Genomic DNA, 16959 nt, shown 5'->3' with positions numbered 1-16959 from the left:
CTTAACCACTCGGGTTGTAGCGGCACCATTTCCTGTGGTGTGTCTTGGGCAGGTGCAGCCTGGTGGCGGCCATCCCTCTCCAGGCTCTCTCGTTTTATTTTTTTAAGTTTACTTGTCCCTGAAAAGGTTCCAAAACATTTGATTGGAGCACAGTCATTTGCAGTTAAAGGGCCGGAAATAAACTTACAGTATTTATTTGTTTAATACGCACTCCATATTTTTAAAATTAAAAATCGGTATAAATGTCCAACTTTTTTTTCTCAGCTGTAACTCAGCATTGTAAGTGACTACTGTAGAATACATGCGCTCATGGTTAAAATAATTTTATGACCTTCCATCCATCTATTTAAGGGTCACGGGGCATTTGTGGCCTGATCTACCGAAATGAGTCACTGTGAGGCAAATATCAAATTTGGGTTTTTGGCATCAATGGAAAGTATAAGAAATGAGCTATAAAATGATACTATAATCAAAGATTCATGGTGGACTATTTTGAAGATAGGGCCATTCAAATTATGGACTTCCATCCACCTTTTTCTGATCAAAAACCTGAGAAAAGCACGTTCTAAGTTTGCTTTGCTTTTCGGGTGTGATGTCATTCAAATGTTTTTACATTTAAAGGGATAGCCTTATTTTAAAGTTTAATTAAAGGTGTTTCTACACAAATACAAAATTGACCGGACTGAAAAACATTTTTGGCACGTATTTATTTACATGCAGATTAAAAGAACTATAATTTTGTTTTCTAGAATCCTAATTATTGAATTTAAATCTCTGCTTTTGTTACTTTCCCTATATATGTGGATTATGTAACTCGGAAAGTGTTCTCGAATGTAATTTATTCAAATATAGTGAAAAATGTTAAAAATCATTTTCTCTTTCTCGGATTTTCCTCGTTCTCATTTATCGCCCTGTAGCTAAAGATAAAACGTTGCGACTTAGGACTCTTCTGGCTGAGCAGGTCTCATTCATTGACAACTTGACCAAAAACACAATACCAACACAAAATTTACAACGTATTCTTCTCGTGTCCTCCAAAATCCAGTTCATAACCAGATACACCAAAGAGTTGTTTCCCTCTTTGAATTTTATTACGTTTACCTTTCAGGATGACTGTTTCGTCCATTCTCTAACATTCGTGTCAGGTACTAAGAATGAAAATTGTGATTAAATTGAATGCCTTCTTGCGTGTTGTCTAGTGGTTAGGATTCGGCACTCTCACCGCTGCAGCTCAGGTCAAATTCCCATTGCAGCCAATGTTTTGCAATCCTGGTCAATGATATTTTCAACTAATCAATCTTTGCACAAATACGGTAATACTACCGTAAAACCTGTTTATTTTTAAGTTCAAGAAAATGTGCATCGTACAAGAATAAATGCGGTAGTATGTAACACATTACATTAATGTCTGCATCTAGAGAGGCACACAATTCTCTTACAGCAGAGAGCGATCGTGAGATCAAAGATTATGATTCGGTTCGGACCCAAACAGAAAACAGTATGTATCAGTAATTATTTATCTTAAGCTTTTTTCTGGGAAACTTTTGATAAATAGGTTGGATCAAAAAGCCTGATGGACCTCATGCGGCCAAAGGGCTATAGTTTGCTCACTCTTGAATTGGTCCCATAGTGGTAAAGTGCATTTCACTAAAATAAACTATTTGAATGATAAGCAAAAATACATCAACTCTTATGTAAACGTACATGTTGCTGCTACTGGTACCCCCTCAAAACCTTGAGACCTTTGTTACTTTGTCAGATTTGTATTGTTCTTGTGCTTTGTTGCACTCGTTTTTGGTTGCTCTGCATCGTACCGCAACACTTAATGGTCAAATAATTCACTATGTCACTTTAAAGCTAGATATATGAGATCCCTTAGTATATAATTTATGTCCCTTAACAAATTCAAGGATTCAAACAATCGTATAAATAAGGTGTCTTTTCTCTCTGCTGCCCTTTTTGAATTGTCTTTCATGCCCTATTCTGTCAAATCATAATCCATCGGACTCAACTTTAATGTCTAAAATGACCTCTTTGTGTTTTTTTCAGTCTGTCTCCCCAGTCCAGACGACAGCAGGCCCCAAGCATCAACCCGACCAGCGACGATCCACATCACAAGACAAATATTAGTAGTTGAAGAAAGGGGAAGAGAAGATGGAATAAGGCTGATATTCTTTTCCTTTCAATGCATTATCTCAAAAGAGGTGTGGATTTTTTTTTTCACACAAATTCAAATATTTTTCAATGAAAACATATTACAGGCGTTAACATGTCAATAATTAAATTAATTCAAAACAAAAATACATGTGAAAGAAATGTAAAAGAAGAGTCCTCAACATTTTGGAATCATTTTTTAGCAACTACACACTCATCGTTCAAAAAACACATTTCTTGTCTGTGTTTTTTCAGCTGATTCAGGGTGTGACTAATATGCTGAATCTGGAAATTGCATTGGTTTGGCTCAGTCAGGTTAGGTTTTTGAAGAGATGGTCACATGTTGTTTTTTTTTTTGTTTGTTCACTTGTACGCGTGTATGTGGAACATTTTTAAGAAATGCTAAAGTTTGAACAATGGTGATGGAATTTACATTTATTTGCATTGCAGTTGTAAAAATCCAGGCAATATTCAAAAAGTAAAAAAAAAACAATATTGGCCTGGCTAATGTGGGAGAAAAGAAAAACGATCTTCAAATGGACAATCAGCAGTAATCCCTCGTCTTCAATGCGAAAAAAAAAAATGTTGTTTTCTGAGACCAAAGACGCTGGAAAAGAAGGCCAGTGAAAGGGAACAAGCGATTCCACGATAAAAAATTGTTTTGTTTTTGTGTCCTAAAAGCCCACATTAACAAAGTAACCATGAAATAAAATTGCAGTATATTAGGGCAGGGGTAATGGAGCAATTGACAAACTAACATAGAAATGTTGCATTTCGAATATCGTCAACAAGGTTTGTTTTGCACTACAAGTTATCCAATCGGTAGTTTTTCTTGCATTGAACGAAACAGCTCGCTAGGCTTTAACTTTTTGGGCTGCTATATTTTTTTTCCGGTTTGAACAAATTTATTGACACTAATAGCAGCAAACAAACAATGTGAGGTTTGAACAACCCTTCTCGACAATCTTAACAGCAATCAAGCATATTCACAATTTCGTTATATAACGTCTTTGTTAGTGTCAATAGATCCGTCCAGGCCAGAGTCGATTGTTTTTTTGGTCTGAACAAATCCACCGACACCCACTGACACCAACAGCAGCAAAACAAACACGACAATCTCAACAGCAAACAAGCATATTGACGTGACAATATGACGTTTTAACATTTTGGGCAGTTTATTTGTCATGACGACATCCTTGTTGCAGGAACTGAATGAGGAATAATTGGCAGAGTCAACTCACGCATCAAAACAAACCAGATTGTGGAATCGTCTTTATTGTAATCGCTTTTTGTTCAGTCTGGACTTAAGTGGACACATCAATGGAGCTCCCGGATAAGAAAATTCCATCCCTTCTTTAACCAATAATAAACCATTAAATCTTCAAGGTTACTAAAAACTGATCAGCCTTGAAGTGTGTGGGAATCAAAACAGGAACATGATTGGCCGATAGCGACAATGATGCAATCGTCAAAAGGACAAACAGTGAGTCCAAATCCGGAACTGGCATCATCTTTGCACTCCAATAGTCAAAACAAAACCAACATATCATTTTTCTTTATATTAACTTAAAATATAATCATTGGTCAGTCTCGCAGTTACTCCTGGTTACAGATTGTAAACGTTTGAATGCAGTATAAGAAAACAATTTACTGTTACGGCATGAGCGCAGTGAACTGTGTAATTATCATATTTTGTGTGTCTGTGCTTGTGAGAAAGTCATGATGTTTACTTTTTTTTATTATTTCTCCTTCTCATATATATATATATATATATATATATATATATATATATATATATATATATATATATATATATATATATATATATATATATATATGTGAATTTTTAGTAAAGTGCTTGTAAATGCTTGAAATTGTTGCTTTGTTTCACATGTCTACTTGCTGCCAACACTGCTCTCTGGTGGCTTTGCTTTGCCATTGCATTTTTTCTTCCCCTGTGATTAACGGCAGCTGACATTTGTTTATATCGCATTGTCCCATGTAGTGTAATCTCCCCCTACGGGTCACGCCCAAGAGGACAGGTGTATGCTATTCATAAATGCAGCACTATGAAATGTGTCTTAGTGCAAGGATTACAATTATGGACATTAATTATGGTTCATGCAAAAAATTAAGATAGCGTTTCCCGGTGATAAATTGTAACGAAAAGAACTTCCTGCAACTAAAAATGAAAGATACATATTATCCAACGCCTAAACGGGAAAAGGTTTGTCTCGAAAATATTTACACATGTTTTGTTCAGATCCACTAATTTTTTTGCGATTTTACTCAAGATCTAAAAGTAGTATGTCTTGATAAAATGGTATATGTGATATACTGGATTTGTGGTTCTGCAAAGTACATGATTCATCGCCCCCAAATTTCTACTTTTAATGGTACTGAAGAAATCGGAAACTTGGATTTGGATGTCCTTAAAAAGTGCTTGAATTTGGCTGTAAAAGAGGTGCACGGAACCTTGAACATGTTATCGGTACAATCAGATGAATGTTCGTTAACTCCTCTTTTCAGGTCCTTGACATTTTATTGTTTTATCTATTTTATTGTGTGCTTTAAATGTGGATCCATAATTTTGTTAGTGGGTCTTATAAATGTTTTTGGAATCAACGTTTCTTTTCACCATAAGCAATCATGTATCCTTTCCTGAGAATTTTGCTGCATTGTAGAAAACAGTATGTATTTCTTATTCTCAAATGTTTGTATATTTCTATGCATGTAAAGAAAAGACAGTAAAGGTGAAAGATGTGTCCACTTTGGTCTTTGTCAGAATTCCATATACCTTTTTCTTATTATTTTTTTAATCCAGATCTTAAAAGTCCCTCTCCATCTGAGTAAGCAGAATGTAGGAAGTGCTTGGCAAAATAATGTCATTATTGTTATTCTGGGTTTGTCAAGAACCGGAACAGAAGGAGGACCCAGATGCGTGACGTTTCTCACACAAGCTTTATTTTACGGGAAATGGGGCAGTCATGCACTTTAACCCAAAACGCCATTGATTCGGCAATCGTTGGGTGGAAGACGTAAGGCAGCAGTCTGGCATGGAATGACAGGAAGCCAGAGGCCGACGAGATCGATACCAATTGCACGAGCAGCTATCGGACAGATGAGGTCGATATCAACTGTAAATCGTGAGTAAAAATAGTGTGATGATAAGTTAAACCTAATGCCTTTTCCTATGTCATCTTTATAGAAATCAATTCTGAGCAATTATGGTCAGTGGTATTTATGGACTTATCGATCCCGGTAACACCATATACACAAATATGTTATAAGCAAAAAAAGAAGACAACCTATTTTTTTTCTATGCGGCCTGGTAGCAGTCTGTGCCCCAGTGGTTGCCACCGTTGGTCTATACAATACAGCGATATCTAAGGTCTATGCCGAGGGTTGGCAAACCAAAATTTTAAAAGAGCCTCAACTGACCAAAAAAAAAAAACAAATACCGTATTTTCCGCACTATAAGGCGCACCTAAAAGCCTTTATTTTTTTCAAAAGCCGACCATGCGCCTTATAATACAGTGCGCCTTATTTATGGATCAATATTAAGTCGCAAAGTCTTCCAACTAACTTGCATCCGCCGACTAGATTTTCCCTCGAATGCCAAGTAGTCCGCGGTGTATGCTGGGATTTATTTACCGGCGTTTCATTGGCTATCCAATGTGTCAATCATCATTTGAATCGATCACTATTGGCTAAAGTTATTCGGAGGTCAAGGGGCGGATCCTTTTTATCATTTACAGGCTGGCATAGGCTTAAGCTGCAAAACAAAGCCTGCAATTGGCCGAAAAAGATGTGTCAATCATCAGTTGAATCGATCACTATTGGCTAAAGTTATTCGGAGGTCAAGGGGCGGATCCTTTTTATCATTTACAGGCTGGCATAGGCTGAAGCGGCAAAACAAAGCCTGCAATTGGCCGAAAAAGATGAATGTGTATAGCACGTGGTTGACGGCATACAGAAAGCATTTTTTACTATTCTGTATTTGTATTTTATTCTCCTGGGTTTACTAAACTCACGGATATAAGAGGACCATGGCTGCACATTATTAATGAACACAACGACTTCGGTGAGCTACTCTGGCTATATATTTTCCCTGTATCTTGTTTCAGACTGAACTCGATGTTTCTGTGATAAGCGGTGCAGATAATGGATGGAATGGAGTGTCTATTTTTAAATTAAACTCAATTCCAAGTGTTTATTGTCATATGCACAGTAAAGTTGCGAGCGAAAAAGAAAATAGAAACTAAGGAATGGTTGGCATTTCTTGAATCCCAAGACATTAACCTTCCGAATGATGGAACGATGCATTTGAGTGACATCGTACGGACACCGCATCCACACGTGTTCTCGACAAGTATTTGCGTCTTTGCAAGCTTTGGGAATGTTAAGGGGGTAATAAGTTTGACTGAACTATCTGACTGTTTTGTCGACGTTCCCATTGTAGCGCCTTATAATCCGGTGCGTCTTATTTATGTCAAATATAGGACCAAAAACTATTTTTTTGGGGTGCGCCCTATAACCCGGTGCGCCTTATAGTGCGGAAAATACGGTATGTCTGAGGCTGCAAAAAACATATAAGCCTTATAAGTGACGACGATGTATGATAAATGAATGTTAATACTTAGGTTATTCTAAAGAGAACCATTACACAAACCCATCACGCTGGTCTACCAATGATCCCTAGAGCCAAGAAGGAATCCAAACGTCCAAGAGTGATCTCCATTCAGGCTCTGGTGCTGTGGAATGCACTGTTCTCTGAAATTGCAACCCCAGTGGAAGTGTTTAAATCTAAGTTTCAATACATGTATATTCAATAGCTTATGAATAATGGTAAATGGTCTGCATTTATGTAGCGCTTTTCAAGTCAATAAAGACTTCCCAAAGCGCTTTACAATGTGCTTCACACTTACCCATACCCTCACACTCACACAGCAATAGCAGCTGTGCAGCCATGCAAGGCGCCAATCTGCTTACTGGGGGCATTAAGGATTCAGTGTCTTGCCCAAGGACACTTCGACATATAACACGCAGGAGCCGGGAATCAAACCTGTTGACCTCAGGAAGCTGTCAACCCGAAATTCTGTTATTATTTATAGTTAAAGAGCCTCATGGCATGAGAGAGAAATGATCTCCTCAGTCTATTATATCTTTCAGCTACATTGGGTCGCCTCAAGTGTTGGTGACGTTCGCAGGAAAACAGACACCTCCTGACTTACGTACATTCGACTTACGGCTTCCATCAGATCCGAAAATGTTTTGGGGGATGTCGAAAAAATTTCCGGACATTGCTGTAAGTTAGATTTAGTATTGTGTGCAGATTTTTCTGAGTACAGGACATTACTGTACTGCTTCTTCCTGCCACTAGAGGCCTGTGGTGCTGTGAGAGATCACCCAGCATCCACACTAAAGTAAAAATCCGGCTTCTACTTCCTGGTTCGTGTGTAATCATAACAACGTGTACTGTATTGCTAGAGTGCTAAGAACTTTGACTTTTTATTGTTTAGTATTTTGTGCATCCATTCAATATGGTTGGTGTAAAGAAGAGCCGTTTCTTTTTAAATGAAAGTGGAATAAGAAAGCTTGATGCGGTTGAGAAAATAGTTGGATCGCTTTTTTTTTTGGCCACTATTTACCACGGACGAGGACCTCTTGAAGCGCAAGTCCCAAAAGGAGGTAAAACCTCACTTTATTCATCTTTATAGAACATATTTTATTAAATGTTTATTTTTTAGTACAAAACAGTAAAGGTTACTTATACAAGCCTTAAACATATTTATATAAACCTTAAAAATACAAAATATAGCACTGAAGCAACTTACGAACAAATTCAATTCAGCGTCTGTATGTCTTAATAAACTCAGTATATAGACAACGATTGCTTTTTTTGTTTTAATCACTTTATTCAAAATTTCTTAATAAAAACCTTAATACAGACTACGATTGCAACACTCGTTCTATCGGAAGAGCAGGGCTGAGAAGCATAGGAAAGGCCGAGTTCCCTTTCACGTGAAGGGCAGTGAGACACCGGTAGTGTCTGCTTCGGTGTGTGCGTTGCTGCACATTGACAGCATTTCCTCGATGTTTCAGTCAAAGGTAATCACAAAGGGGGGTGGAGAGGAAAAAAAGAGTAAATGGAATGTGAAAAATATTCGCGAGTATGATGAATATTAGCGACAGCCCTAAATCACTACAGTCTACCCTACAGTCGCACATAGCGGAGTCGGCCTCCTGCTTCAGTGACTCCGTCCCCGTTCGCTTATCAGGTGGGTAGCGTCCGAGACAGAAGGCAAGAGAGAAAGAGAAAAGTTCGGCCAGGCTATTGCTTAGTGTTGTGTTTAATACTCGGCTTAATCGGCCTGAAAATATGCCGACACCGATATCCAATTCAAATTCCCTAATGTCGGCCCGCCCAATAATCGATCGATGTTTAATAAATACTGATGTGAAATTCTTCTGGTAAAAGGCAATTCATAAGATTTGCAGACTGAGAGGCCTTTAGCGAAGCATAGCATTGAAAAAGACAAATGTAAAAGAGTGTTCTCTTCCTCCACTAGTCTTTTTTTATTTTTTATATTATCTCGGTCTTCGCTACGTCTTGTCGGTAAACTAGCTCGATGGGGGGGCTAAATGAGTTAGGTAGTGAGACGGAGGATCAGACCGAATGTTTGGAGGGTGCTGTGGCGGTGAGACAATATGGGGGGCTTCGCTTCGTGTTGCGGGGGCTTTTCTGGCCCTTTCGAACGGTGGTCCATGGCTTTTGGTTGGTGCTGGGCTTCAAAAAACCCAAGCACCTGGCTACCATCTCCAGCCCCACACGCCAATGGCTGACTGCACGAAAGCGCCTCCACCTGTTCAGTTGCCTGCTGCTCGGCCTCCTCCCCTGTTGACTGCAAAGTAGACTGGGATACCCCGTGTCTGCTACCATTGGCTGCTTCCTCTCGCCAGAAATCCGGGTCTCTCCCACCAAACCGTGTGGGAAGGGCTCAGGAGGTAGAGCGCTCGTCTTGGGATCAAGGGATCCCAGTTCGAATCCCGGCTCGTCCGTGTTACATGTCGAAGTGTCGTTGGGTAAGACACTGAAGCCCTAATACCCCCAATAAGCAAGTTAGCTCCTTACATGGCTGCAAGGCCGCTATTGGGAAATGTGGAGCACATTATAAAGCGCTTTGGGAAGTCATTGACTTGAAAAGCGCTATATAAATGCAGATCATTTCAAGAGGAGGTTAGCTGATGTAGATGAGGAAGATGAGACCTCTTCGGCGGTGCTCACAGAGGAGCGTATTTATGAATTTCCATGCATGGATTCGGACTATGAGGGTCTCCTGGAGCCCTCATTCTAGCCCCCATGTTCTTTAACCTTTTTTGTAAATTTAATTTTCTAAAACCAACTAAAATGTCTTGAGCTGAAAAAAAAGTAGTAAAAGACAAATGTCCTCTCGTTTTTAACAGTGTTTTTCTTGTTTTTTTTTAGGTGATGCAGAATAACCACATAGCCTCAGTGACCTTGTACGCGGCTCCTCGGGTCAGCAGTCAAACCCAACATGAAGCCAGCAGCAGCAGCAGGGTCAGCAGTCAAACCCAACCAGAGGTCAGCAGCAGCAGCAGCAGCTCACACTGAACATCAGCAGACATTTCATCTCATTATGGCCTCTTCTCAGCATCAAGTAAGCCACAACCACAAGGCGGCCATTCTTGCTTTCAGTTCAGAAATAGCAAAAACCGCTTCTGTTTTTCTGCTAGGGTGGAGGACTCGCACTTGGGAAAATCTTGAATCACAGTAACTTTTCCCCCAAAAGGGGCTGTCACGTAGGTACGTGACGTGGAGGAAATCTGCAAATGAGTGAAACCGATCAAAGAAAGTCCATAAAGCAACTTGTGAAAGTCCCCACTAAGGAAAACCGCTCCACATGGGAAATTGTGGCTATCTCCTTGTCATCATCATCATAAACTACAAGCAATGGCACTGTCTTCCTGCCACAACCAATCCAGGAATCGCAGTCATAGGATTACAAAGCTGGCCGATCCAAATGTTGTTCTGAAAGTTGAAGAACCGCACGCACGCGCTGGTCAAACATTGTCACCCCCAAGGGATCAAAAAGCCCTCAAACGATGAGCCGCGCGGTTGCAATGCTGAATATTTCCTGTCAAAACCACAAAGCACACTAGAGGTCAGTTTACTTGCCGCAATTGTTCAAATCCGAGGCCTTTTTTTCTCTGATGACATGCACGCATATGCTGCATGAGCTCGACAAATGAGTTTGGAGAAAAGTAAAAGAGCAGTTTGGCAATCTCCTGTCTTTATTTTTTTGTCTGGCATGTTATTAGCTTTGAATGCTTGCAAATGGTCTCAGGCAGTGTTCCCTCTAAGCTGCGCACGTGCACAATTGCGCACTGCTCGCACATTCTCAGCGCACAAGAAAATCTAGCCAGCACACAAAAATGAGGGCTCAAAATTACTAATTAAGAAGCGACTCAAGTCAAAGTTGCAGTGAATGAATGTAAAAATACACTGGTTCCCCTGACGTTGTGTCCTAAATGCGGTATTTTGAAGTCAAGTCGAAGGGGAACGAAGTCGAGTACAGTTAGTAGAGTTTTTTCGGGAACCGGCTTCTTCGGCTCGGCTCACTAAAAGGAACCGGCTCTTTCGGGTCCTGAACGGCTCTTCGGGTTGTTTTTGCTTCTTTAATCCCAACATGACCAAATATTATGTAAAATTATGCACAAAATTACTTAAAGGACGGGGGGAATAGAACAAAAAAGAATAAAATACCAAAAATGAAAAAGTAGTGAAAAGCTGAGAAAAAAAGAAACAAAAGGAAGAGAAAAAAGAAGGAAAAATTTAGAAAAAAAGCCGGAAAAAAAGAAAAGAAAGAAATGTAGGAAAAAAGTAAATAGAGAACAAAAAGAAAAAAGTAACAGCTCAGAAAAAATAAACACAATGAGATTTTTTTAAAGGAATTTGAAGAAAAGTAGAAAAAAACACGGGAAAAGAAGAAAAAGTTTGTGTTGCATTCAAATAATTTCCAATGATATCGAGTGAATCTTGTTGCCAACATTGTACTTCCACTAAAAAATGTGATTAAGTACAGTTCTGTATCTTACAATCGACTAAATAAACCCCCAAAAATGTTAATATTATGCAACAAAATAGATCAGGAAATAAAAAGAAATGGATATCTTGTGAATGAATTGTAAGAACAAACGACGTTTGTAGGCCGTACAACCTTTGCAATAGTACATGAGTCAATTCATTCAAAAGAGAAAAATAATTTTGCATTGCCGGAAACTCAGCAAAATGTAACTTGATGTCAAGTTTTGGACATGTTTGATAATGAATTATCTTGCCACACTTGGGATTATGGTGGCTCACTGTTGTTTCAAGCGCTGCTCACCGACTTTGTGTGAACGCTCAGACCCGAGGAAAATTACAGGGAACATTGGTTTCAGGTACTTGGTGTCATTAGACAGAAACAACTTAATATTGTGGAATTTTTCCCAAATTTCTTTTTGAAATAACCACTGTAAATTCTGGAGTAAAAGCCGCATACGCAAATTTAAGGGAAACAAATCAACTTTTTTTTTGTACAAGCCACACCGGATTTTAGGGCGTAGGCTTGAACAGCCATTAAAATAAACTCATTAGCCGCTATTTCTAACATTTTAATTAAATCAGCGGGGAAATGTCTAGAATAAATTTGCATTAACGTAAATGCAGGTGTCCAACATAAACATTAAAAAAACAAAACTCGATATACTGTACTTATATTCGAAAGCCCTGCAATAACTATATCCTGTATACTTGCTGAACAACGTGACTGATCTTAAGCTCTCCCATCCCTTGCGCACATGTCAATGTGATAGAGAGGAGCACAAGTATTACTGCTACTGCTTAAAAAATTATTGTACATTAATGAATGGAACATTTCTAACAAGTAGCTTCAGCTGATTGAATATTTTTACTGTGGCAGCAGGTGACTAAGTATCTGGTATATCTTCCTACCTGGCTGAAAATTTTAATGTCATATTAGGTTGTTATCAGTCCAATAACTGTCAGCTCAATAATCATTGTGTTCCCCTCCTTGGTAACTTGTGTCATTTTTTTAATGAACTAGCAATATTTGGTGGTCTTTATTATTTTGTCATGTGTGCAAGGGATGGGAGAGCTTAAGAGCATGGCGCTGCATGTGTACAAGCTGTTGTGATTGTTCGGGCTTCTGAATTAGAGTCCGTGCAGTACATTGAGTATTATTTTGAAAACGTTTTTGTCTGCGTATATTTTAATGGAAATTGAATTAAGATTGCTGCGCTAGTTACTTGGGATTAACGGCATGTTAACATGCTTTGCCCTCCCATCTATTCGCCTTGTGTTTTTTTACATCTTCAATCTGAATCTTCTTGTCCATTTAGCCGCCGAATGCAAATGCCATAGCCAAAGAGATTTCAGGGTAATTTTAAGGTTGTAGTGAAGTGCAATACTTTGGCACCAGAAGTCCTTCCAACATACTCTTTTTCCTCTCTATGAAGAAAATTAGTGCAACTGTTGGCAGGCTAGTTATATGAACTTCTGAACTCACTGCTATTGAATAGTATACTTGCAAATTAACCCCTAACACACAACCCCCAGTAGATGGCACTGATTCTCCCTTTCTAGATGAGATCATCCAAATAGTTTGAGTCATATTACTGTACAGTGGAACCTCGGTTCTCGACCATAATCCATTCCAGAACCCTGTTCGAAAACCGATTTGTTCAATCACCGAAATCATTTTTCCCATTAAAAATAATGTAAATCGTTTTAATCCGTTCCAACACCCTGAATGTTTACCTTGAATGTTTAAGGTAAACATAAAGCTAACCCAGGCTAATCGTACGTCCGCGTTTTCGTAATCTTCCTTACGAAATATTACGCTAACATGAACGTGTAAAAATAAAAAAATCAGGTCTTTTACAAGTCATTTAGCACCCGGGTCTCCACAACCTGTGGTGAGCGGTTCACTGGAAAGGGGGCTCCGTTCCAACACCCTCAATGTTGGGCTCCGTTCCAACACCCTGAATGTTTAACGTAAACTTAAAGCTAACCCAGGCTAATCGTATGTTTGCGTTATCCTGATCTTATGAATAGTATTTCTTACCTTTGTGGTGGTCAGCAGAAGGCGCTCGCACACCTCCTTCATATTTGGCTATTATTTCTTTCTAAAATGCAATAGTTGTACGCACTACTTTTCTTTTTTCACCTGTAGCAACTTTGCTGCTTGCACTGACTTTCTTCGGAGCCATAATAAGCGGCTAAAACACCCGTACGCCGCTCAGCATCGCACCCTAGCGTACGCACTCACGCATTACCGGCGTTCGAACTCCAATTATTTGACCGAACAGCGAAGCAAGAACTGAGAGGCCTTCGAAAACCGAGGTTCCACTGTACTTCTTTTCTGCTGGGGGAAAAAAAGAATCAATTCATTGGTAGCTCTGTAAATAATCAATCAAACTCTGAATTCTCGTATTTTTTGGATGAATATGTGAACAAAAATGCCATTCCATTGTATAGCGAAAGCATTTAATATTCCTTGAGTGATGTCAATGCATGTAATACTGTTGTGCGCAAACTTCTTCCTGGATGTCAATTATATTGCCTTAATGCATAAACTGATTTCCATACATTCCTGCTTATCAGGGCACCCAGATAGGTAAACCTCCTCTCATTCATTTTAAAACAAATATCATTAAACGAATAACAGTGCCTCTGTTTTCTGTTTTGTTTTGAAATCCGTGCATTAATCTCGGTATTTTCATTATCTTACAAATAAATAATGGTCACTTTAAAAATATGGAGAAAGTTTCCAATCACTCTGTACAGTGCTATGAAATTGTTTGGCCAAAACAAACTTCGTAATGAGGAGAAACATTGAAACACGAGTCTTAAATGTGATATTCCCAAAAATGAAAAGGGATGTTGAAATATCAGCCAACACATATCTGCAACCGGCAGTTTTTCTCTTCTGAAATCAACTCAAATGAAAAATGTCACCACACTCATCAAAACCTGTGTGTCAATCAAATCAATTTCTCAGAGTCGTCCCGGGGCCTCTCGCCTAATGCTTTGTAATAGAAAGATTTGGATTTACTGTAATTCTTCATACTAGTGCTTGTGGATACTGCAAGTGATGTTGATGTGCCAAGAGAATATTCATAAGAACTTTTTTTTTCTAAGTATTTTTTTTATGTAAAAATTTAAAATGTTGCTTTGCGTTATTGAAACTTGTAATATTTGTTCTTCTGATGTAGTAACACTTTGGAAATGGAACGATTTACAGTAATCCCTCGCTTTAACACTGTTTACTTTCACGGTTTTGCTACTTTTATCTTGCATTGGGTTCTGCATTCTGATTGGCTAAATAATCACCCCGCATATTTGATGGTCAGGGTTGGGTAGGGTTACTTTACCTTGATTACTTTCAATGACTTTTGGATTACTCCAATACCAAATATGCTAATAAAAGACAAAAGAAACTAAATTTGAATAAAATTAGACTCACAACACATGGTAAGCTTTCTCTCCTGGCTTTGATCTCTTTGATCTCCGGCAAAACTAACATAAAATGCGACAGAAACAAAATGAAAATAAATCCCAACAGTTTGCCAACATCATTTTTGCCGTTCCATGTATTCCGTTACTCCCCAAGCCTGCACAAATTTTAGTCATTTTATTCATATTTAGTTTATTTTGTCTTTTATTAGCATACTTGGTATTGGAGTAATCCAAAAGTAATTGAAAAGTAGTCAAGTTAAAGTAACCCTACCCAACCCTGTTGATGGTACAATACTTTTATGTAAAAAGATAATTAAAATAAATATTTACCGGGGTTTGTTTTTGAAACCCTTGAAATTGCTATATTTTTGAAACGTGCTGGAATGTTGGGTGAAGTGTTTGTAAATGCTTAAAATTGTTGCCATGTTTCTCAGCAAGTCTCCTTAAAAATGACACTGACACTACCCCCTGGTGGCTTCACTTTCCCATTGCATTTTTTTCTTCCCTCATGATTAACGGCAGCTGGGATTTGTTTGTGTGGCATTGTCATCTGAAGCGTCATCGCCCTATACAGGTTGTTTCCAAGAGGACAGGTGCATGCTACACCAAAATCGGTGCAGGGATTACGTATTAATTATGAACATTTGTTATAGGCCGTGCAACAAATGAAGGTAGCGTTTCCTAGTGGTGAATTGTAATGGGAACAGCTTTCTGCAACTGAAAATGGAAGCTACATATATCGTTTTTACCCAATAGCTAGATAGGGAGAAGTTTGACTCAAATATATTCACGATTTACTCAAGATCTAAAAATCATAGGTCTTAATAACTGCACACACAAGATTAAAAACTGCATATCTAAATCATATTTGTGGCTCTGCCAAATTCATGATTCACACCAGACATCCTCTTTTAAATCTACTGGAAAAAATACAAATTTGGCTTTGAAAGTCCTTTTAAAAGTGCTTGAATTTGAACACGAAAAAGGTGTAGGAACCCTGGTTTATACTGTACTTATATTTGTTAAACAAATTCTTGAGCCTGTAGAAAAGGATTGTCCTTGGGTTTCATTGTATAATATAATATATCCATCCATTATCTGTACCGCTTATCCTCAGTCGGGTCGCGGGGGTGCCGGAGCCCATCCTAGCTATCTTCAGGCAGTGGGCAGAGGACACCCTGAACTGGTTGCCAGCCGGTCACTAGCACACAGGGAGAGACAATTTGCTCGCTCATTCACACCAAGGGACAATTTGGACCTGACAATTAACCTGTCATGCATGTTTTTGGAATGTGGGAGAAAACCCACACAAGCACGGGGAGAACATGCAAACTCCACACAGAAAGTTTTGATCTCATGACCTCAGAACTGTGCCGCCCATGCGCTATAGTATAATATATAATTGCATAATAATTGTAAAATAATAAAGGTTTCGACTTCACGTCATTTGCTTATAACAAGTTCTTTTTTTGAACGTACCCCCCGCGATAAACTTGGGATCACTGTATATTCTATTTTCTTCCCTAAACAAATATGTCATTGTTCAAAGTACATCTTAAATTCTTGCAATTGTATGCTATCAGTCAGGGGTGCATGACTCATTTTCATCAAAGGTCACATTAGCATAACGGCTGTCCTCAAATTGTATGTAAAATAAATTATTACACACAGTACAATTTTCATTGGAAAAAATTCACTACACTGACATAATATAAACCAGATCAGTGCTCTCCAATGTGGCGCCTGCTGTCATGGCCAGCATGGTCGCCGTGGCGACCGGCTGGCCCCGCCCCCTGGGCACGGCTGCAGTAGATCAGCTAATTTGCCTGTGTGCTACTTAAGGTTGGGTTGTGGGTTTTGCGGGTGCTGGCTCATTTCATTTTCTGATTTGCATTTTCTGTCTGCATCTCCCGTTCTGTTTTGCTCTGTCCTGTTTTGTTTGAGTCGTAAGAAACCTGTGTTTGCACGTTTTTAGTTAAAGCCTGTTTGTTCTGTCTTGTCCCTGAGTTTTGGACGACTTTTATTTTACTAAATAAAAGTTTTGATCGTCAACGCAATTGAGTTCTCCCTTCCTGCCTCCTGCCTCCGTTCTGGTCCGGTCCCTCGTGACACCTGCGAGCACCAGGGTGCCCCCTAAAGACAGCCCGTGGACCTGTTCTGAAACTAGCTTACTGCTGACTCATTGTTATTTTCTAGTAAAATTTTATTTTTTTAGTGGTTGACTACATTTATTAAAACCTACTTCCAACAATTAACCTGGC

General features: G+C 38.9%; 1 protein-coding gene across 1 annotated transcript in view; it reads left to right on the top strand.

Moving 5' to 3' along the window:
- The window catches only part of cbfb (core-binding factor subunit beta), a 31873-nt gene extending 26950 nt beyond the window's left edge, over positions 1 to 4923 (top strand). Inside the window, exon 7 of the mRNA XM_088339795.1 lies at positions 2050 to 4923. The gene's annotated coding sequence lies outside the window, so the exon portion shown is untranslated. The remainder of the gene's footprint in view (positions 1 to 2049) is intronic.
- Positions 4924 to 16959: the final 12036 nt, after the last annotated feature.

The sequence above is a fragment of the Urocampus carinirostris genome, chromosome 7 (assembly GCF_059441175.1).
Source record: "Urocampus carinirostris isolate Australia breed hairy pipefish chromosome 7, RoL_Ucar_1.0, whole genome shotgun sequence".
Taxonomy (NCBI): Eukaryota; Metazoa; Chordata; class Actinopteri; order Syngnathiformes; family Syngnathidae; genus Urocampus; species Urocampus carinirostris.
Note: the sequence above shows the minus strand (reverse complement) of the source record. Positions and strands in the feature narration are given on the sequence as shown.